Source organism: Mercenaria mercenaria, chromosome 6 (assembly GCF_021730395.1).
Source record: "Mercenaria mercenaria strain notata chromosome 6, MADL_Memer_1, whole genome shotgun sequence".
In the NCBI taxonomy this organism is placed as follows: domain Eukaryota; kingdom Metazoa; phylum Mollusca; class Bivalvia; order Venerida; family Veneridae; genus Mercenaria; species Mercenaria mercenaria.
In genome coordinates this window covers 41768726-41791475 of record NC_069366.1, presented here as the reverse complement: position 1 = coordinate 41791475, position 22750 = coordinate 41768726, and the positions used below count along the sequence as shown (strand labels likewise).

The 22750-nt window shown below is 35.2% G+C and overlaps 1 long non-coding RNA gene across 1 annotated transcript; it reads left to right on the top strand.

The window, feature by feature from the left end:
• Window positions 1-4498: 4498 nt before the first annotated feature.
• Window positions 4499-22127, top strand: LOC123549138 (uncharacterized). Its single transcript, XR_006686007.2, has 3 exons — window positions 4499-4699; window positions 19853-19955; window positions 21521-22127. It is a non-coding gene; the product is annotated as an uncharacterized LOC123549138 (long non-coding RNA).
• Window positions 22128-22750: the final 623 nt, after the last annotated feature.

The following is a 22750-nucleotide window of genomic DNA, read 5'->3' as shown; positions in this document are numbered from 1 at the left end:
CCTACCAACATCCATGTATGGTATAGGAGATTCAACTGGGTCCAAAGCCTTCCAGACATGGTAAAAAGCCGTATTTTCTATGTTGGGGACATATCTTGTAGCCATATATGACATGCCCTGACCTCTAGGGCTATCCTAGGTACTAAAACTGGGTTTCAATCGATAGCCAGGAATTGCACCTATACAACCATGTAGGATATATGTATATTTCTGTGGCATAAAGGCTCGAATCCGGTCGAACATCTCTTAGACATGGTCAAAATACGAAGTTGGAAGACAAAACGGTGTCCTTATTCGACCCTACAGACATACACGACCATGTATGATACATATCATGGTCATACGGGTTCGAACCGAGTTTAAAGTCTTTCAGACATGGTCAGAATTGACATATTTCCTAAATTTGAACACTTCCCGGTGACTTTAAATGGTCTGCCTTGACCCTTATGGGTACGTCAGTTCTCAAAATTGGTCTCACTCGATAGCTAGGACTCATACCTATATGGCCATGTATAATATATATATATTTCTTTAGCGAAGGGGCTCGATAACCTTTTAGACATGGTTTACGTAGTTAAATAGTGTTCTTATAGGACCCGCCCCGACCCCTAGGGCTATCCAATGTACTCGAACATGGTGTCAATCGGTAGCCAGGATCCATAACTACACATCAGTGTATGAAAAGGGTTTATGTGTTAATGATACAAGGTCGAACTTCATTGAAATTCTTTCCGACGTGGTCAAAATAGGCAGACTTTCTAAGTTCGAACACTACCTTGTGACCCCTAGGGCTATCCTAGGTACCCGAACAGGGTCTCAGTCTTTAGCTAGGACGTATGCCTACAAGACCATGTATGATAACTGTATATATCATGGTCACAGGGGTTCGAGCCGGGTCTAAACCCTTTCAGATATGGTCAAAATTGTCATATTTCGCAAGCTTGAACGTTTCGTCGCTGTGTTTTTCACGAGGTGAAAATGGACGTTGCACCGGAGAGGGAGCAGTTAATTATTATACGGCGACCTCTGTCGTAATAATGAGGACTGGTTCTCGGCTTCGTTTTATAACATCAAAATTATTATGAGAACAATCTTATTTTGTTGCAGTCATTATTATGAGGACGATTATATGTTTGATAATCAATATTTCATTGTGCGAATAATGTTCGTTTTTATCAGACACATAGATAAGATCCCATCTATGCCTCTGTTTTTTAAAGTACTGTTGATGTATCTAAATATAAACAACAAAAATGTAACATGAAATTGAATTTTGCAATTATAAAACAATCAACTCAATTTAAATTAAAATGTTTGCATTTGAAATTCATTGATTAATTTATAACTGAAACATTTTAATATTTCATTAAAAACATTGACTATAGTATCATCATTAAAATGATATAATGTTAATGTACGTAGAAATAGGGACTATGCACTTATAAAAACCAACATGGGAAATGAATTGGCATATTGAAATATCAACTAATAAAATGTGTGAAGCGGCGGATATCCCCTTCCATAATCAAATGACATCAAAAGCATCATCTGACAATATTTATTAAGTTATTGAAGTAATCTGCAATATTTGCACTTTCTTTCAGTATAATTTTTAATAAAATAAAATATGATCTTCTTGCTTCCCGAAGCGTTTGAAATAAGTAACTAATTTTGATCCAGAGTCCCACTGATTTCTGTAGGAAATGACAGATTTTAAGCTTTACATGGTCTTTTAGAATGATTTATTCTTATATTTATAATCATCTCACAACATTTATTAAGTTATTGAAGTAAACTAGAAAAGTTAATCTTTCTTTCAATGAGTTTATTTTTAAATTACTTTTATGTCTTCTTGCTTCCTTAAACGTTTGAATATCACTGATTTTACTAATTTGGAAAATTTTGCCCGTCACAGTACACGTATACTGATGACACCGGATAAACTGAATTAGATAGACATGTGTGTCAATCTAATTCCGTGTTTAATGTCATTACTTTGCCAGATTAAATAAAAATAAAGTTATTTCAAATTACGTGTTTAAATAAAAATATTCCATTTTTTAATTCATTTAATACCATTTTCAAAACTAGAATTATTTTTTGCATTAAAACGTATTAACATAAAATTGATTAACATATAGAAATACATGTTCATATTTAAACTTGAATATTGTACATGTAAATATAACAAGTCCATTGGGTCGGGTGTAAATTTCATGTTTCTTGTTTGTAAGTATTATAATATTGTTGTTAAAAATTTCTTATCTTATCTTTTTGTAATGATTATATATGTATGATAAAGTCAAATAACGTGTTTGACAATAAGTTAACCGAATGCTGACATATTTCTGTTTATTACCGTTACTAATTGGATTAGTGTCTGTTTGTCTGACATGCCCCGCGGCCTAAAGGGACAATTATTACGGCTCTTGCATAAACGCTTTAAAGTTAAAATCTAAATTATGGATATGGAGTTATAAATTTTGATAATAAAACACACATTGCTTTCAGACTTCACACGTGTCTTTAGCGTCATGGGGTGACCTCACATGACAAGTATCATAACTCTTTCTTATATTTGTTGGACGTTTTGCATGTAAATAGATTCATCTCAGAAACTACGAAGTCAGCCAAATGCTTTCAAAATCTACAAAAGTCATTGAAATCATACGATGACCTCACACGGTAAGTTAATAACTTTAACTTACAATTGGTCAAAATTGTACCCCTTTTCAACGTAGACATTTTGTGAAAGTTTATCACTGTGACCTAAGTAGGTTTTTAGAAACATCATGTCTAAATGATTTTATCTTCAACACCGTAAGCAGGTTTCGTAACATGATATCTCTGCCTTTCTTTTTGTTGCGGGCCTACTTTGCGATGCATGACTCTATGGTTGTGTTTGGGGTGTTCTGTGATTCCGGGAAATCTACCCTTACCTTTTATCTTTTACATTTTGTTACGATCATATTTAATATAGAAATTTTATATTGGCAGGTTTCGTAGAAACTGTCTGACCAAATGTTTTCAAACTCCGCATAAAGTCATGTCTTTGGCATCATGAGGTGACCTCATTTGGCATATTTCATAACTATGGCTATCTTCTTTCTGCGTCACACCGACTCAACTAAAGGCCTCCCCCTCAATGCATCATTTCATTTCGGGCGGGCACTGGTAGAACCACCAACCTTTCGTAAGCCAGCTAGATAGCTTCCTCACGTGAAGAATTCAACGCTCTGAGTGAGGCTCGAACCTACATCGATGAGGGACAAGTGATTCGAAGTCAGAGACCATAACCACTCGGCCACGGAGGCCCCCACCATGGCTATCATTTGGCAAACAAGTATTACCCTTTCAACCTAGATTTTTTTATAAAAGTTTTGCATATAAGAAAGTTTCTCATGACCAATTTTACTGAATGCGTTAATGAATAGAAGTTTTCACGAATCTTCGGCATCATGAAATGATTGCCCTGAGCCAGGCTCGATAACACTTGACTTAAATTTTATAAAAGTATGCCGCATTTTCAGTTCAGACAAGTTTTGGAAAGCGTTTTTGTAAGCTCGCAGAAAGGTTTCAAATAATACATTTCGTGTGAAATACATTCATTAAGTGAAATAATGTCGCCTTGGTCAAACGATCAAAATGAAAAAAACAAAACAAAACAAAAAAAAAAAAAAAACACAAAAAAAACATGGGACCAAGCTTGCTACTGTACGCTCGCATTATACCCGTTGGCGTAGGAGCGATCTCAATGTTGGGGGTCATTGGGAGACCGGCCAGATAAACCTATCCATATTTTCCTGAAATGTTTTTGACAACCAAAAAAAATCTTCAGTACATCTAAATGCTATCTCAAATTATTTCCTTTATCTACTGTTGTTTCTGACAAAAATCAGTTTTTTGTGTCAAAGGTTTGGGGGCCAAAGCACATGCAGAACTGTGGAAGGACAGAGTGCTCGACTATTCGAAAGCACTCGCCAAATATTCATTGACGCAATCAAACGAAGTGTGCTGTTGCATTCAATCACTTCTATGATTTCAATGTTATCTGATCTGACTTTATTACATTTACATCTCCAAATATCTCAATCTACATAATATGTCATTATCTTTTGCAAACTTAATAAAAAAAATGTCAGGTCGAATTGAGCACACATTCAAGATGTATTTAGCAGAGTTATGGGACTTGGAATTTCTGATTTTCGATCAAGTATTTTATGTGTCGAATAATCGATGTAACATATCTCTGTTTATAATTCACATACCATTTTACTTTATACTCCTTTGACCTAGAGGGTCAAATGTTTTGTTGCAAAGAAAACTCTCCTGACTCGTGTATTGGTCCGGTTTGTTGTGAAAAAAATATTCCCTATAGGTTATTTTTGAAGTTGGCGACTCCACAAGGACAAAAATAATGTTATATTAAGATTTTTGACGTGACGTGACTAGAGATGTTTACGGTAACATTTTGTTCTCTGGGGTGTGACATGTTCAACTAGGAAGTTTTGATCACTTTGTGTCTGCTTATTCACAAATAACAGATCGGTTGGGAAGTTTATAAACATTTTCGTTGTTTCTTTTGGATTTATTGGCGATTTTGTTGAAATTAAGAAGTTGACAATGAATGACATAACACAAACTTTACTGGTTGCTTTTGTTGCTTGTACATGGACTATAGCTCGCTCTCAAATCAACGGTGAGATATGTTTTCAAATTAATTTCTGTCTTCTCCTACACGAAAAAATGAAAATCCCTTATGCGCATTAATTGAAGCATTTGTTTTGAAATCATGAAAATGCAATATGTATGAGACTTATGATTAAGGTAAATGGTAACCCACATAGTCTTACTGAAACAGTGTGAAAGAAATAATAATTACCTGGGGGAAGTCCCAGTCACGCTCATGCAGTTAACTTATAATGCGTATATATGCTTTGTGGGTCCGCTAAGGTTCCCTTGGAATAATACTTCTTTGTGTTATTATGATGATAATGATAATTATGATATATGATGATGATGATTATAATAATGATGGTTACTTGTTTATTACGAGATGTTGAACGTCTGGTAATCATGAGAAATGCACCTTCTGGTAGGGGTCAATAGTATCTTCGAGTTTTACTTGGCATGAGCTTTCAGGTTAAATGCGTAGTTTGTTTTCGTGCTGACATAATGCCAAAATACAGATTTGTAGTTTAATGTACAACAAAGGATATATGTTGCAGTAAAATGCGATCATACGTAGGGAATTCTGAAAGTTTTAAAGACTAACGCGCTTGCGTAGGAACTATTACAGGTTAGTCCCCTATTGGTTGAAAACCAGATTCGGGGACTATAGGAATGCGCTTTTCCGTCCATCCGTCATCCTGTCATTCCGTCCGTCCGTCCGTCCGTCCCGTCCACAATTTCGTGTCCGGTCCATAACTCTGTCAGTCATTAATGGATTTCAATATGTTCCCCATGATGAGATGACGTGTCATGTGCAAAACCCGGACCCCTGGCTCAAAGGTCAAGGTCGCTATTGGAAAGGGATTTTGGTATTACTTGGCACAAATGTACCTCAAAATAAGACGATATGTCAATGTCATGCACAACTTTCAGACCCTACCTCAAAGGTCAAGGTCACACTTGGCAGTCAAAAGTTAACATGGCATGAACAGGGTCTGTAGAACTCATCAAGGGATTACAATATTACTTGGCAAAAATATTCCGCATGATAAGACAACGTGTCATGCGCAACACATAGAACCCTAGCTTAAAGGTCACACTTGGTGATCAAAGGTCAATAAGGTTTTTTTGCTGTCCGGTCTATGCAAAAGGACATTATGTCATATAAATTGACATACTAAATGGGAATAGAAAGACTCAATGACATTGAGAAAAGAGAAATTTTAAGAAGTTTTAATTTATTGTTGGAAGCTTGCTGTATAGATAATGAAAATGAGCTTTGATAGCTTTTTTGTCAATTGAAAAAATGATATGTTCTTTTTTTTGCACATGTTTTGTGACAAAATTTTGTTTAATTATGTTTTTAATTGCAATAAAGTAGTAACCGAACTGTTATTCAAGTTTCTAATCACTGTGAAATTGAAAAGATAGAGGCTGTTATATTTCGATCTCCTCAGATCGTTCAGCACGACTTTTATGTCGTGTTATTGGTACTGTTTAGTTTCTGAACATGAGCATTTCGGCCTGGGTGGCTCCAATACTCCCTCTTTGGGTATTGTATAATCACCCATTGGATATGGCGCCTGCTTTTTAATTTTGTCTTTTGGCAGTTCCTGTGATATACAGGCTCCATAACCTCAGATCCCCTTTCTAAATTCCAGTTTGTTTAGTTCTGCTCATTGTTTTCTCGTTTAGGGCAAACCCTTTATTTTAACTGGGGACCATACGCCGCTTTCCATGGAATTACACACTAGTGTAGCATTGAAGGTTCCATGTGCACCGCCGTATAAACACGTCTGCGGATGTCTCTAAATTGTTTTTTTGTACTTTTTAACATGTGTAAATGTTGAGTTCTGCTCAACCCGGGGCTAGAGGGCGTGGGCGGTAGCATGCATTTCCACTACCGTCCATGAACAGGCTCAATCAAACCGAGCCTGCAACATTTTCGTTTTTGTTGTGTTGAGCGACCTGTGGAGTTTCCACGTTTTCTATTTATGTTATAGCCCCACTAATACCAGCCTTTTTATATGAGAAAACTAGGTAGGATCTTGTGTTGGTTTTTCCAAAGCCTCTTTCCGCTCGTAAGTATCTGGAATACTGTTTCAATGGACAATATAGCCACCAAAAACAACGTCAGTTTAAATTATTATAATTATTTATTAATTGTTCATCTTTTGTACGTAAATATAAAATACTTATTTAACTTGAACTCCTGGTTAAATTACACTTTACTCACACATAAATAATACTTTAGCAAATTTCAAGTATATATATATATACGGATATACAAAACTGAAAGTAGAAACAGTGTCGAAATGGTGATACCGTCACATAAAACAACCCATAAAAATACCAACTATAAACATAGTAACACAAAATCCTTAAAATTGCGAGAAGAGTATTATAAAACAATTACAGATATACAAAGATGATTTATTTGCTCCAAAATATCACACAGACACATGGGGTGTTGAAAAACATACTCCCTTGGCCAGACTCCCATATTAGCTACGCCCATATACAGTATTGTACATTCCGAGACATAAAACAATCGTACATAATATAAAAGCTCACCAAGTTCGCAAACATGGTGTGGCGGGTGAACTTTTTAAAACATGATCCGATGAAGACCATTTATTTTGTATGATTGTTTTATGTCTCGGAATGTACCATAACGTTAAAATATACTGTACAGGGGGTAGCAGATAATGTTGGCCTGGCCAAGGGGGATAGGTTTACCAGACCCCATATACAAAATGTAGTGTAGTATTTTTTTCAATGATACTGCAAAAAAAAAAAGATGAAGAAACTATCGGAACTATCGACTAAAAATGCGTCAGAAAGTTATATATATAACATTTATTTAGAGTTTAATGATTAGTTCAAATTTTAGATGATGTTATTTGTTACTAAATGTTATGAACACTAGCAAATCTGGTACGGCAAAGTTTATCAAAGATGTTTAGGGTGATGCCAGCCCTGGATCAGACATTCCCAATACGTTCTCTACCCTATTTTTGTATCCGCTCATAAAACGAATAAACAGTCCTCTAAATATTCTCCAGCCAAGTATCCAAACATCTTAGTTTTGTTCGAGTATCTCATTTGTGTTGTATCAGTGCACCCAAACCAACAAACAACCTCCATCCACAAAAAAAAAATGCTATACTGTTCACTGGGATTTTTTATCTTTAGCCAATTTTAGAAATTTTATTATTGCACCATCAAGTCCATCTTCCTCTTATAATACCGAGAAAACGTCTGACAGTAAATTTTCACTGGGGACTACATTGTCTGTATTACGCAGCTCTTCATACTTGCAATCCAGTGTTTAAGAAGTGCTCTACATTGTTTTGATATATCACTGTTTTCCTCTACAGGTCCAAAAAGTGATCTTGAAGACTTTATCTTTAATCGAGAGTTATTGTATGTATGTTTTTTTTTGAAGCGACAGGTGACCTAAATGCCTTTTTTTCTTCAGTTTGCTGGATATAAGTTGTAGAGAGGATTCAGATAGAGTAAGCAGTCTTTTTGTTTGTTTTCTCGCTGGTGATTTCCTAGCGCATTGCAGCAATTGGAAAGTTACTTTGATATTGATATTCTTGTTTTGCATCTTTATCCACTTCTTTTTCCCAAGTTTCAGACTCCGTTTCTTCTTAGGTTTGGCCATGTCTGTAAAAGAAAAGTATACAAGATTAGAAAACTAAACAACTGCGCATTTTTTAAAATAAGATTAATAGATTTTATGTAATTTTGAAACATGAAAGTCTTAGCGTGCTGACCTCTTTAAACATAAATAAAGATTGCAGTGCTTCTAACCGATCTTAAAAACTGAAAACCACGTTTGAAATAGTTCAATAGATTAATTGTGACGCAAATTTGAAGCTAGATCGCCGTTGGTGACACATGTACGTGTTGCGTATCAGACTGCCAACAGTTAGTACGTGTTGCGTATCATACCGCGTGTCGCGTACCACTTCAGTAGTTTGTCTATTTTTTGCAAGAATTCACGAAAAATCATAAAGAAACACTGTGCATGGTTACTATATGATAAAGATCTAACAGTTACAAATTGAAACAAGTACGAAAAGCTGCAAATTACATAGATTTTTGTGTGCAAAGAGTAATTACGTGTATCGTACCATTGCGTTTTTACAGAAAATTATCATCGGTTCGGTCAAAACCTCGAAGGTAACTCAGGAACTAGAAGAAACGTAGACAAGACACATACATTGCTGGAAAGAGCATTAAAATGCGCATAGACTGCGCTATAATAAGAGTAAAATAGATGCTGTAGTTTTTACTTACCTTTGAAAATTGGTAAAAAATTAAAAAATCCGCCATGCTGATTTCCGTGTTCCGTACCATTTTGGGTCACGTGATTCCCCACACTGGCTTATACTGTAGGCCGTAGGGAGAAATCGAGACATGGTGGTACAAGATGCATGTTACATCCAATATTTAGGTGTTTTTTACCTATCTCTACCTGGTAAAGAGTTTTGTGTGGACTTATATTTTCTAGATTTTTTTATGATTAACTTCCCTTTGTTGTTACTATAAATAACTGATATTATAACTTTTTTTATAATTGGCCAAAAACTCCATATGAAAATACAGGTGCTAGTGTAAAGAAATTTGCTATGACGGGTGTATATTGTGACATTCTGGCACTCATGTTTACGATATCTATAGATGTTACGAAACAATCAACAACTGTAGGTTTTTGTATATGCAAATTTTAATCCAAGTGTTTTGTAATAACATACTGTATATATCACTCCGGGAGAACTACGTTCCAACGTAAGTCATGTCTCAACGATATCATGTGACATCTCAACGACGGCTGATTACGATATCGCTCAGTATGACACGGCTGATATAATTTTCATATATGATAATTTCTTTGATTACATTTACTTGTGTCTTTGCATGAACATGTATTCAGATTCGAAAAGTAATCGCATAAGTTGACTAAAACATTGAGCTTTTAAAAGCATTCGTGTGTTTTTGAATAAATATAAGTATTTTGCTATTTTCCAGAACAAACAAATTATATACATGTAACACGTTTTCAAAAACAATATTTATAGACAGTCAATGATAAATTAAATGCAATGTCTCAGAAATATATTTCTGCAACTGCTTTAACAAAAACACTCAATATTTATCTAATATGGTGTTCCTCACTCTAACCGATGATGTGACAAACTCTAAATGAAGACACAGGCAAGCGTTACTGGCACTCATCGAAGTATTGCGGCTAAACACATTACTTATATTTGAGTTAAACATACCAGTAAGTCTAAATATGATTGAAAATTGAGATTTTGTTCAGTTTGTAGTAGTTTATTTTGATCTCGTTTTTCCATTAAACGGGTTTCCCAAGATACCTTAGTCAAAGAAACTAATAAAAATTCTTTTGGATAAGCCAGAGATTATTGGGAGGACAATTTGTCAGATTCAAGCCTGGCTTTGCCCACAAATGAATGCATTTGGTAGCATTCAGGGATTCTAATAGAAAACAATTAAATCTATGGGAAAGCAACGAAAGATACGTCGTTCACAATTATGTTTGATGTGAAAAAATAACTCCAAACTCAACCAAGAATTCTATATTTCTTTAACAATCCCTAGTTCCAGTTTATCACTACCAAATGCAATTGACTTTGGGCTGAAATCGTTTAATACTCTGTCTGACGAAGCAGGAAGATTTGATGTCAGATGACGATGAATTGTAGCAACCTACAGTCGCTTTTCTTCCTTGAACAAGCCCCTGATGGGAAAATTCCTAGCACGAATCTGACAAATTGTCCTTCCAATAATCACTAGCCTGTGCAAAATAATTCTTTACTTTCTTCAGTAAGCCTCAATTAAGAAATCATTTTGTAAAAAATCTTTGAACAACTTAAATGAAATACTTATTGTAGAATAGTTCCCATCCCGTCTCAAACGTGTCTAAAATGAAGTCGCCTCATTAATTTTACCTAAAATTTGTTGATATTTTTCATTGTATCATCGCTGATATATGTAAGATTGCTTGCTGAAGGTACAGTATCAGTTGTTATAATTTCTTCTTCTTCGATCTTATTTAAATGATTTTTGCTCCAAAAAAAGTCACATTCTTTTGTAGTTTTCACTGATTCCTCTTTATTTATACGCATAAGTTTTAAGCAGTCCATCGTAAATTTTAGCAAAACATTTTCGTTTTGGTGTTTTTAATGGCGAAATGTCATGTTTCTCTTAGACGAAAATCTGCACTTAATAAACTTTTTTTAAGAATATGCATATTCGCCACCTCTTCGTTGCGCCGTTTATTGGACGTTTTTGCTTTTCGTTTCCTAAATTTAAGGACATTTTTGTATCTTGGCGTGATGGAAACTCGCCTTCAACCTTAAATATGAAAAGGAAATTTTAATTATTTTCAAAGTATTGAGTTTTATGAGATTTATGAAATAATGTGAATTATTGAGATTATCTTATAGAGTTTAAGTTAAAGTCGGTGCATTCAATTTAAGTCGCACATTTCACTCAAATTTTCAAGTTTTTATCAAAACAAATTTTTATTTCAAAACATCAAGGGGCCGTGTGATGCTGCAAAAATGTACATGTAACGCAATCGATATGTTCTCAGAGTTGTACACCATTTCCAAAGTAAAAGTTTGCGTCCGAAACTGCTTGAAGTACAAGTTTGCAACAAAAACGTGCTCAAGATTTAGCCTTATTTGGATATAAAATCATTTGTGAAACATGCAGAACCAAACTTTAGGAAATTCTGCATAATTAGTTGTTTTGTCTCATTTAAGGGTTTGTGTGGTCCTCTACCAAGATTGTTCAAATTATTACCCTGAGGTAAAAAGAAGTCCCGCCTCGGGGGTCCCACATCATATGACACAATGTGCATAACTCTGGCACCAATTTTTTATGAATTATGCCCCTTTTTGCTTAGAATTATACTTACATAGTGTTTTGATACAAGCTATTGTGCAATATTTTCATCCACCATTGGAGTCATTAAACACTCCAGTGACAGCTCCAGTTCAGATATGCCCAGTTTCACTACCCAGCATCGAAATAGTCGAGCGCGCTGTCTCCTGTGACAGCTCTTGTTAATATGTTAAAATAAGATTGTCTAATACATTATAAAATCTATATACATTTATTTAATAATGTTGTTTATGTCTGATATGATTTTGTAGTCCAATGTATAAAAATCCTAACCATAATATGTGTAATACCAAAATTTTAAATAAAAAAACTATTTATATATTTTAACAAAAATAGTCATATTTTGGAAAGGTAACGTATTATACGTGACATTTTGAATCAATTAACTCTGGGGGTAGTTTTATTGTAATTTTATTAATTATTTAACTGTGTAGTGGTCTTTATCATTATTTTATAACTTAAAAAACATCATATATGTTGATATATTTTTTAATGTTCTAGTAATTTCAAATCGAATAACGTAAGTTACGGATAAATTATATTACTATATTATTATACCAGATTTATATAGCTATATGTAAAGCGCCTTTGAACATGTTTATCAATTTTATGACTTTGCAGAATGTTTACCAAGCGAATTTGTACCATAAGAACAACGCACGAAATATCAGTGGTTATATACTTATTCTATGAAGTAAATCAATTCGTTTCTTTAATTTTTGCAGATCTTTTCAAATTCGGGGTTCGGAAAGAGTTCCATAAGTTACTACCACAAGTTTTTTCAAAACAATTAAAAGTCTCGTTCCTTTGGCAAAGGATTTATGTCGTCTCGTAAATCCGAAAACACTAGAAAATGCTACACAATGCTACATATCTCAGTTTAGTGGACGCAAATTGACCCCGATGGTTGACCTTTGTATTATAATACATAATTAGATACAACCTATTATTGAAAAGGTGTGTACGTAAAACACTTCAGCTCTTTGCATTCATAAATTTTAAATTGACGGCAACCCTAGGCACCCAATATTTCTACAATGAAATGATCGATATGAATAATCAGCCTAAGGTCAACCATCGCGGTCAAGTTGCGACTACTATATAATAAGTGGATTTCTTGGACTGGACAGATAAACAGAGATAATATATATCAAGCTTTTGATTTTCATGTTGTATTTTGATTCAAAGCGGAAGTTCACCTTCCGTCATTGACCAAGCATTTTTTGTTTTGATGTGGATACATGATCTTTCGGAATCCAAAAATCCGTTCGATAGTAAAAATCATAATTTCTTTACGGAAACTTCGTGGCTCTTCAGTTCAGAAAAAAAAAACTTTCACAACAGAAATCATTCAAAGATCCACCCAGGATACCGACTGATATCATTTAAGATCGTTAGTGCTTGATGTACTAGGATTTGTCGGTTTTTTCAGAATTTCCAAGGCGTGGTGGCGTCACAGTCAATGCCATGAACAGCCTGTTTTAAAAGAAATGAAGCATTTCCTCGAACTTGTGAGAGACTACCCGAATTTAATTCATCATAAGCAGACAGTAATATAAGTCATATATTAGTTATTGTATTGCATTTATTCAAATTTACCAAGTTGCATCTATAAACATTTCTTAGAAATATGGTTTGCGACAGATGTTAATTATATATACTTATTAATAATCCGTGTTTGCACTGCTTCTCAATACAGTAAATCTCACTTATAAGGAACTCGCATATAAGGAACACTCGGTTATAAGGAACATTTCTCAATTCCCCGATCTAATTCCTTCTTTATTCAATGTAAAAATCCTCGGTTATAGGGAACTCGGTTGTAAGGAACACTCGGTTAAAAGGAACACTTTTTCTAGTCCCAAAGTACGAAATTCAATGGAAAACCCCTCGGTTATAGAGAACAGACATAAAGAATAAAAATTATTAAAAAAATGGAAATAAACAGGAGAATCGCTGGTGACGTCAGACTTTCACGCGCTTTTATGCACATGAATAAACACATATTATTTCATTTCTATGATCTTTAGTTTGTTATTTCACGGATATGATAAAAAGAAAATAAATAATATCATCATTAACTTATATTTACTTGAGATTATGTTTGAGGGCTACATGTATTAGGTATTTCCACAGACACTTGGGGTTCAGACCTCCACATACCCCATTCTCCTCCGCCCCTGGTTAGGTTTAGCCAATATATTTTAGCATTTTGCCATGTATTGAGCATAGGTGACGATCATAAAACACATTTTGTAACATTTCAGCGTGTTTTTAAAAAATGTATTTTTACCATCATCAATGCTCTCAATATTACAAGATATGAAACATCGCACGAACAATGGGAACACTTGCTTGCGCTGGACCCTCGCTTTGTGTAGCGCATGTCATAAACCGGGTACCAAAATTGATACCCTTACGGCTATTTTAACCAGATCATCACCTTTTTATATAAACAAACCTCGTGTAACACGTGCTGAAGCGATAATCCGGTATAATGTAGTCAAAACGGTATCAATTTTGGTACCCGGCAACGATATGCGCAGTTCAAAGCAGGGATCAATTCGCAAGGAAGTGTTCCATAGAATTTAGGGCGCTTTTGTTAGTAACAAACTCAGTTCGGTTTCAAACCGGTTTGCCAAACTTTCGATTTGTTTTGTAAAACTGGTTTTGATCTGGAAAAGGTTTGTGTCATTTGTTTTAAAAAACCGCTAACCGGTTTGTCAAACCGACCAAACTGCCTCCGGAGGCGGTTTGTTCGGTTTGTTGTATCCGAAATTTATTGCAGTTCGAGAAAAAATGGCGGACCGTGTGGACCGAAATGGAAACGAGTAAGGAAAAAAAAAATAAGAATTTGTTCATTTCTGGAGAAAACCCGTGGTAATCTTTATGCTCAGCCGAATTCATTGGTCAATAATTACTTCTGAAAACAATCTCTTTGATTGGCATGTATACATCGTTATAATCAGTTTCTCTTACCATGGTCGACATATTTCATTCATTTCGTTCCAAGATTATTCGACCTCCGACAGTCCAAAATCCAATTACTGTTATAGTATAAAGTTTTAATTTATAGTAAATGTGTCTGTTTCTGAAGGATAACATACAAATGCAATATTTTGTATTTAAATAAATGTCTCTGTTGCTAAGCAAGGGATCACTTCTTGTAGTGTAAAGAAACACACTTACTTTTGTAAGAATTCTAGGTTCAAGTCCTAGCAAGAAGCCCTATGCACATTGACATAACTTTATATGCACATAAACATCATTAGTATATAAATACATATTAATTATGCAAAGCAGTTCCCTAGTCTGACTAAATTTTAAGAGCAAAATGAGTATTTTTTTATTTTCATGCATACAACTATTCATATCATTAAAATTTTAATTTCCAATTAAATTTTCATTTTTAGCTCACCTGACTTAAAGTCAGGTGAAACTTTTAGTATGGTCTTTTGTCCGTCGTCCGTCCGTCCACAATTGAGCTTGTGTTCACGATAGCGCGTTCATTTCTTATTTGATTTGAACCAAACTTGCAAATAACTTGTATCTCTATTAGATCTCGGTTACTTTCGAAAACCAGCCATATTGCAAGATAGGTCTTGGAGTTATGCCCCTGAAATGGCTAAAATCTGCACAATTGAGTTTGTGTTCATGATAGCGCTTCCATTTCTCATTTGATTTGAACCAAACTTGCACATAACTTGTATCTCTATTAGATCTCGGTCACTTTCGAAAATCAGCCATATTGCACGATGGGTCTTGGAGTTATGCCCCCTGAAATGGCTAAAATTGCAGATTTTAGCCTTGTGTTCATGATAGCGCTTTTATTTATTTTTGCATGTTCACCAAACTTGTTTAACTCACCTCACCAAATTTCTAGAAAATTTGTTCAAATTATGGCCCAGGGTCAAAATTGGCCCCGCCCCAGGGATTACTTGTTTTTTACATAGACTTGTATAGGAAAATCTTTAAAAAAAATTGTCTGAAACTACAATGGCTAGAGTTAAGATATTTGGTGTGTAGTATTGTCTAGTGGACCTCTACCAAGAATATACAAATCGTGGCCCTGCAGTCAAAATTAGCCCCACCCTGGGGACTGCTTGTTTTTACATAGACTTATATAGGAAAATCTTTAAAATTCTTTTTGTCTGAAACCACAATATCTAGAGCTTAGATATTTGGTATGTAGCATTGTCTAGTGGACCTCTACAAAGATTATTCAAATCATAGCCCTGGAGTCAAAATTGGCCCCGCCCCAGGGGCTACTTGTTTTACATAGAATTATAGAGGGAAATCTTGATAATTCTTTTTGTCTGAAACTACATCGGCTAGAGTTTAGATATTTGGTGTATATCATTATCTAGTTGACCTCTACCAAGATTCTTCAAATCATGGCCCTGGAGTCAAGATTGTCCCCGCCCCAGGGATACTTGTTTTTACATAGACTTATATAGGAAATACTCTTGATTTAAAAAATTCATAAAAAATAGAAGACATGATATTTGAACCTGGAGAAAAAAAAAAACATATTATGATTTTCATCAAGGATTGCTTTGGTCGAGATGTTGAGGGTGTGAGCCCAACCGGGTTGGTCGAGCATATATTGCACCATTATCTCCTGTGAAACTGTTGAGCCAAATTTAAGGAAACTTTACAGGAATGATCCTTGGGTGGTCCTCTACCAAAATTGTTCAAATAACATTTTCAGTCATTAACTCGTTCTCCTACAACCATAGTGCCTCATTGGCTTGTCAGGTGAGCGACCAGGGCCACTTGGCCCTCTTGTTTTTTTTATCCCTGACAAGATATTAATTGAAAATAACTTGACTGACAACTCTAGGACCTGTTAACATAAGCAGATAAATGGCCGTAAAAACACTGCAAAGTCATACATACTTGTGGAGGACTAATTTTCATGGATTTCATAGTTGTGTAATTAATTTCTAACAAGCCATAAATACCATCGTTTTTATCTTCAAAAGGTGAATTGTATAAAATCGTGTCCTCATGAAATAACCATTTCAATATAGACAAAGCAGTTATCAACAACAAAAATAAAAATGACTATTAAGTCTGTAAAAAGAGCTGATCCTTGTTGTCAAATGTTGTACAATCTATTACAATGCTAACTTCGAAAACAAGTTTGCACAAGTTTGTTTCAATTGATAATGCATTGTCTCATTAGTGATGGTGACTTTCCCCTTGTGACTCACATGTTCTGTTGGTTGTTCTGACTGAGCTCCTAACTAAGCCAGTTTGTCTGCCTCTTCATTGCCTGCAAGTCCACAATGGGATGGAATCCACTGAAGTGCTACTTTGCAGGTTATACTCAGGTGCTGCATTCTCCTGGCTAGCTGCGGAGCTTTATTGTTGATAAGAGCTTCCATGACAGACAGTGCATCTGTAAGAAAGACGACTGAGGAACTTTCTTCTGCCGAGTTTTCAATCATTGAGACGGCCTTCATGAGTGCGTCAGTCTCTGCCTTGAAATTGCTGTAGTGTTTTCCTGTGGCTGCGTTTAGTGTAGAGAAATTTCAATTCACCGAAATACATATAACTATATACATAAGTATCAATTATGTTTAATAATGTATATCCATGGTTTCTCCCCCACCTAATACAGTGAAATAAAAGTTCAAAGTATTAAGTATTATCTGATCAAGTCAGGGGTGTCATTGGATGCCATCCGGATTTTGAATATACAATGCGTCATCAGAAAAAAATGTCAGAGGTTAAATATGTCAACAATTTTTGAAGAATCTTAATTAATATTTATTTAAACATGTTTTTGTGAGGTAAGATACACTCGCTGGCCTAAAATACAACTGCTTACTTAAATCAGTCCAGCACCAGAGTCAGAGTATATGTGCTTTGCTTGAACCTTGAGTAGTATAACGTCATCTATTTTTGCACATTAACTACATCACAATGAGTGTGTCTAAAACAAGGAAACAGCAATGATTTCAATTTAGGCGTTATCCCTGTTACAAAACACTTAATCTCTAATTTTCATCAAATTGAAATAAAAAAAAAGTCTGCTGGATAGTGGATACAGTTATATGATTACATCTCAGTCTTAGTCTTTGTGGCCGGATGGTTAGGGTAGTTGATATTAAATTATTTGTCCTTCACTGCAGTGTGCTCGGAACCTTGCTCAGGGTGTAGAATTCTTTCATGTGTGGATTTTTAAGTAATCCAGCTGACTTAACGGACAGTGGCTTTACCTAGCTGCCCGCCCATGCCTTAAATAATGCATTGAAAGTTGATATATGACCTATAATTCTGTCAGTCTGACATTAAACTTAACAAAAACTATCATTTGTATTCACTCAATTGGTCTAATGTTCTCGAGTGCAAAAGGAAGTGACTCAACTGTCTATGCCATAATTAGCCTTGCTATGTTAAATTGTGGCGGCACATGAGGAGTAGTAATAGTAGTGCATGTTATTTAATATGTTTGGCTCTTAGATACAAAATCTGTCATTTATCTCCATTTAGAATAAATCTGTATCTGTATGTTTTACAGTGTAGGGCCTGTTACAGCTTCGCACACTGGAGGGAGGCGCTTAATCGTGAAGAAGGGCAGACTTGAAGCCCTCTGTTGTCTCTGCGCGGACCACCCTATCGTCCAGGTGGTTCCATTCAATTATAGTTTTCACAAAAAATGAGTTTTTCAATTGCTCAGATTTACAATGCTTAACACTAAAACCTCTGGTATTGTTTATTACTTGGTTTTCAACAATGTTTGACACATGGAAATCACTATATGATTTTGCTCTGATTTGTCTTTAACGAGTTACAGTTTGTAGGTAATCCGAAGGGTGTATAGCTGGCACCAGACCCCCGGCCACTTTGTAGAGAAATACAAGTCGACTGGTTCTTCTACGATCCTGAAGTGGAGTTAGTTTGAGAGATTCCAACATGTTTGTGACCGATCCTTTTTCTCTAGACCTGTAGTCGCCGGTAATAAATCTCGCTGCCTGACGCTGGATACGTTCTAACTTATTAATATCGCCTTCTAAGTAAGGATCCCAAACGATAGCACTATATTCGAGAGTTGATCGTATTAAAGCTAAGTAGGCACTTTTTCTGCATTCTGATGGACAGTGGCGAATATTTCTGCGGAGTAGAGCCAAGGTCGAATTTGCCTTTTTTGTAATTTTATCAATGTGCTTAGTCCATAAAATAAATTTAATCACTATTTTTCTAGATTCGTCATTTTGTTCATACAAACCGCCTGTTTGTTCAAGAACTCATTTTAACCGAAACCAGTTTAAGTTTATCATTATTTTTTATCCAAACCAAAACCTAAAACCCAAACCGGATTTTTGCAAACAAAAGCGCCCTTAGATTGATTGTTTTATATTATTTATTGATTTCTCGTCGGAATACAAATGACAGTTGTCGGGACCGGTGTCATTTGACAGAATGGTATCAGATCTGACGATTGATAACAGTGAATCATTGGTGGGAGTTCATTTAAAAGTTTAACTGGCTATTGTTTCCCTAGTGTTCCTGTGATGTTTCATATCTTGTAATATTGAGAGCATTGATGGTAAAATACTTTTCTTTAAAAAACACGCTGAAATGTTACAAAATGCGTTTTATGATCGTCACCTATGCTCAATACATGGTAAAATGCTAAAAAATATTGGTTAAACTTAACCAGGGGCGGAGGAGAATGGTGTATGTGGGGGTCCGAACCCCAAGTGTCTGTGGGTATTTCATGCTATCAATAGTGAACGAAAATCAGTCGTGGACACGGTCATGTCATACTAGCCTAAATAAATGTGTTAATTACGCGTGATTAACAATGACAAACAGTCCAGTTTACCAAATTTTCAATTGTAAAAATTGTAACAGGTGCTAAAATGGACAATAGCAAAACTATAAGTATAATTTGCACTTTAGTCCGTATGTATGGCGCCGTTGTCTAGTCGTAATGCACTATATGTCATAAACACCCTACTTTTAAATTTTAATTGGTAGTCATAGTCATCATTTTGTATTAGTTATTTGAACATTTATTTTATATTAGTATTGATGCCTTTTCAAATAACATGCTGCCGAGCAAGGTAAGGGCTGCAACATATCTTATAATCATAATGTAGTGCTCTCCTAAAACAAGAAGATAGAAATAGCCGACAAAAAATAAACAAAAATCACGTCATTCTTACCGACGTACATTTTAGCTTAGTTTAGGTTTAAACGCCGTGTTTCAACACTATTTCAGTCATATACACGCAGTCAGTTTACCATACCATCTCACTAGGAAAGGACCGGTACTCACATTTCTCACATAAAGATTCATGGTCGACCCGGAGCCCTTTTCAAACGTAAGTCAAATTGTGTTCGCTATACAAATTGTGTTCGTTATACAAACCTCGGTTACAAGGAATTAGTTCGCTATACGGATATAAGGAACCTCGGTATAAGGAACAATTTTTAGAGGCCCCAAGCTGTTCCTTATAAGCGAGGTTTACTGTAGAGAAAATTAGGTGTCTACATTATGTTTAATTCCATAAAAAAGCTCATGTAAATTCCGACTTATACCTAATTAGTATACTCAGTATTTGCTTAATAAGTATTGAAGTTAGAAATCAAACGATCTTCGAAACTACATATCCTTAGGACGGCCAGCACATATTCATGCAACCTCGCCAGGTATTTGTATGTTTTTGACAACACAGAAAATGACGTCACTCGACCTTCAGCTACTTCCGGAAGTAAATAAAATGAAAGTAGAAATGCTAAACTTGAAAACGAAAGCCGCATTTTGATTCGTAGATAGTCAGGGGTCACGCGTAGGGGTCACGCGCAGGGGTCACCCCGTCTAAATGTATGCGCGTGGACTTTTTTTTTTTTTTTTTTTGCTATAGGGGAGCCAATTTTCAGCACTTTATTACGAATTGAAATTACCTGGGCTTTAGTACAGCATGTCAGCTTTTAATCTATGAAAAAAGTATTTGAGCTCTGGACAATCTGACTAAAGTACATCTCCTATTACGCTTCGTTTAGAAGATCAAGTACTTTAGTCAGATTGAGCTCTGGATAAACACAAATCCCACAGGGGTCCGTAACGGACCAAGGGTACATTGATAATTTTGGAACTTCATCAAATCGCTCAAAATGTCATTTTTGATGTTGTCTGAGAGTGTCAGTATATGCCTCAGATGTAAGATATAACCGTATTTGAAAGCTGCAGACCTAAACATTTCAGAAATATTTTCAAAATAAGTTTCGTTTAATAAATGTTGTTTCTACGGAAGCGTGAAAGGGCCATCATACGCTAATAGGTTTTAGTACGTTAAGGCTGCGGAAAGGATATATAAACAATATAATTTTAAAGTCAATTTCATGTTTCCCGTTCTTCATATTTTCGACGGCTCCCGGGCGACCACAGGCCTAAATATATACTGTTGTTTGTTGTTTATTTAAAGGTGTATACTTTGAGGTTATAAATAATTTCTGCTCGTTTGAGTGGAACAAATTAGAGCATAAATATATTTATTATCGGTGGGTATACACCTCTAAAGGTGTATTGGATAACTCAATGATTTTTGTTTTGAATGGCGTGTACTGTGTGAACAGTTTTGGCGGGTATTTTGCACGGGATTATGATTTGACAATCATTCGAGTGTCGCGCATTACAGCCGTCGGGTTGCTATATTTCCGAAAATATAATAAGATTATATTTACGTTTTCCTTAATATCTATAAATTCTCTTCCTTTTCATTTTAAATATCTATAAATGTTCTTCCTTTTCATTTTAGTGCTTTAAACTGGTTTATAGTTTCGAAGATTACATATGATTTATCCAGTTACGTTCGTTATCATTTCAGATTATAGGCTTTATCCATTTCGTCTATATATGTCTTATTCCTATGTATTATATTTTCAGAAAATTCCTTAGAAGTTCAAGTGAATTTCAGAATATTTATTATAAAATTACCAGGACTACGAACTAGATCGAAGCTACGCTGGAATAGTTATTGTTCTTATTTTGTCATATTGTAATATTTCACAGAGTGTTTTAATGTAATCGTTTTTACTGTTTGCTTTTCAATTTTGGGAACGTCTAGAACTTTATCCTATAACCCAATTTGGATTCAAAATTAGGGAATCGTCGGACAGGCGAACTTACTCGCCGCAGTTCCAAAGCATGTGAGTAAGGAATCCTCTTAAATGATATGGCATTTTTCTGATGTCGCACGTCCCCCTCCGAGGACGGAGTAGGGTTGCGTGCTCCGCTTTCTGCAGTCCGACTTTGGTTTCCAAAAATCTTTTGGTTCTGACAATAATGACAGTAAGAGTACCGAGCATTATTAATCTATTTATGAAAAGAAATTAGGTTCATTCACGGTTTGGTTGTACTTAAGATCAAAATGATTTCATTCAGGCGTTTTATAGTATATGTATATGATAAATGCTTTGTTTAGAAATTGAGATTGTTCGGGCTGGGGTAATAAATAAACGACGGCTCCCGGGCGACCTCAGGCCTAAATATATACTGTTGTTTGTTGTTTATTTAAAGGTGTATGCTTGGAGGTTATAAATAATTTATGCTCGTTTGAGTGAAACGAATTAGAGCATAAGATGTAGAAAATCTAGTAAGGTGATCCAACTAGAAAAGAAGAAAGAGGCCATGAAAAGTGAGATTGTCACGGTGAGGATGCGTACACCGGATATTGCCATTTTGTGATAAGGTATTTTCCGAAAAAGTGATTGACTTTTGTCAACAAGGTAAATACAAATCTAATTTACTACTCTATTTCACTGCTATAGAAAAAAGAATTTTATTTTTAGAAACCAGCTACTGTGTATATGCTCTCACAAGCGTAAAATGAGTCAATCTTATGAAGAAACGCTAAAATTTGCGATAAAATGGCAACTTTTTCATTTGATAAATGCAGGCCGGGGACACATTTCTCCCGATATTGTCACTTATTGTCTTGTAATAAAAATTCTGAATCATACGATTTATTAAGTTACATATAAAGAAAACATGTGCAAAATTTCAGCTTTGTAAATGTTCAAATGACGGAGAATCGGTCATAAATCAGCGTCGATGATGTACTGTGTATTGCAAAGATATGTATTGTGTATTGACCTGTATCACACTTTACTGTAC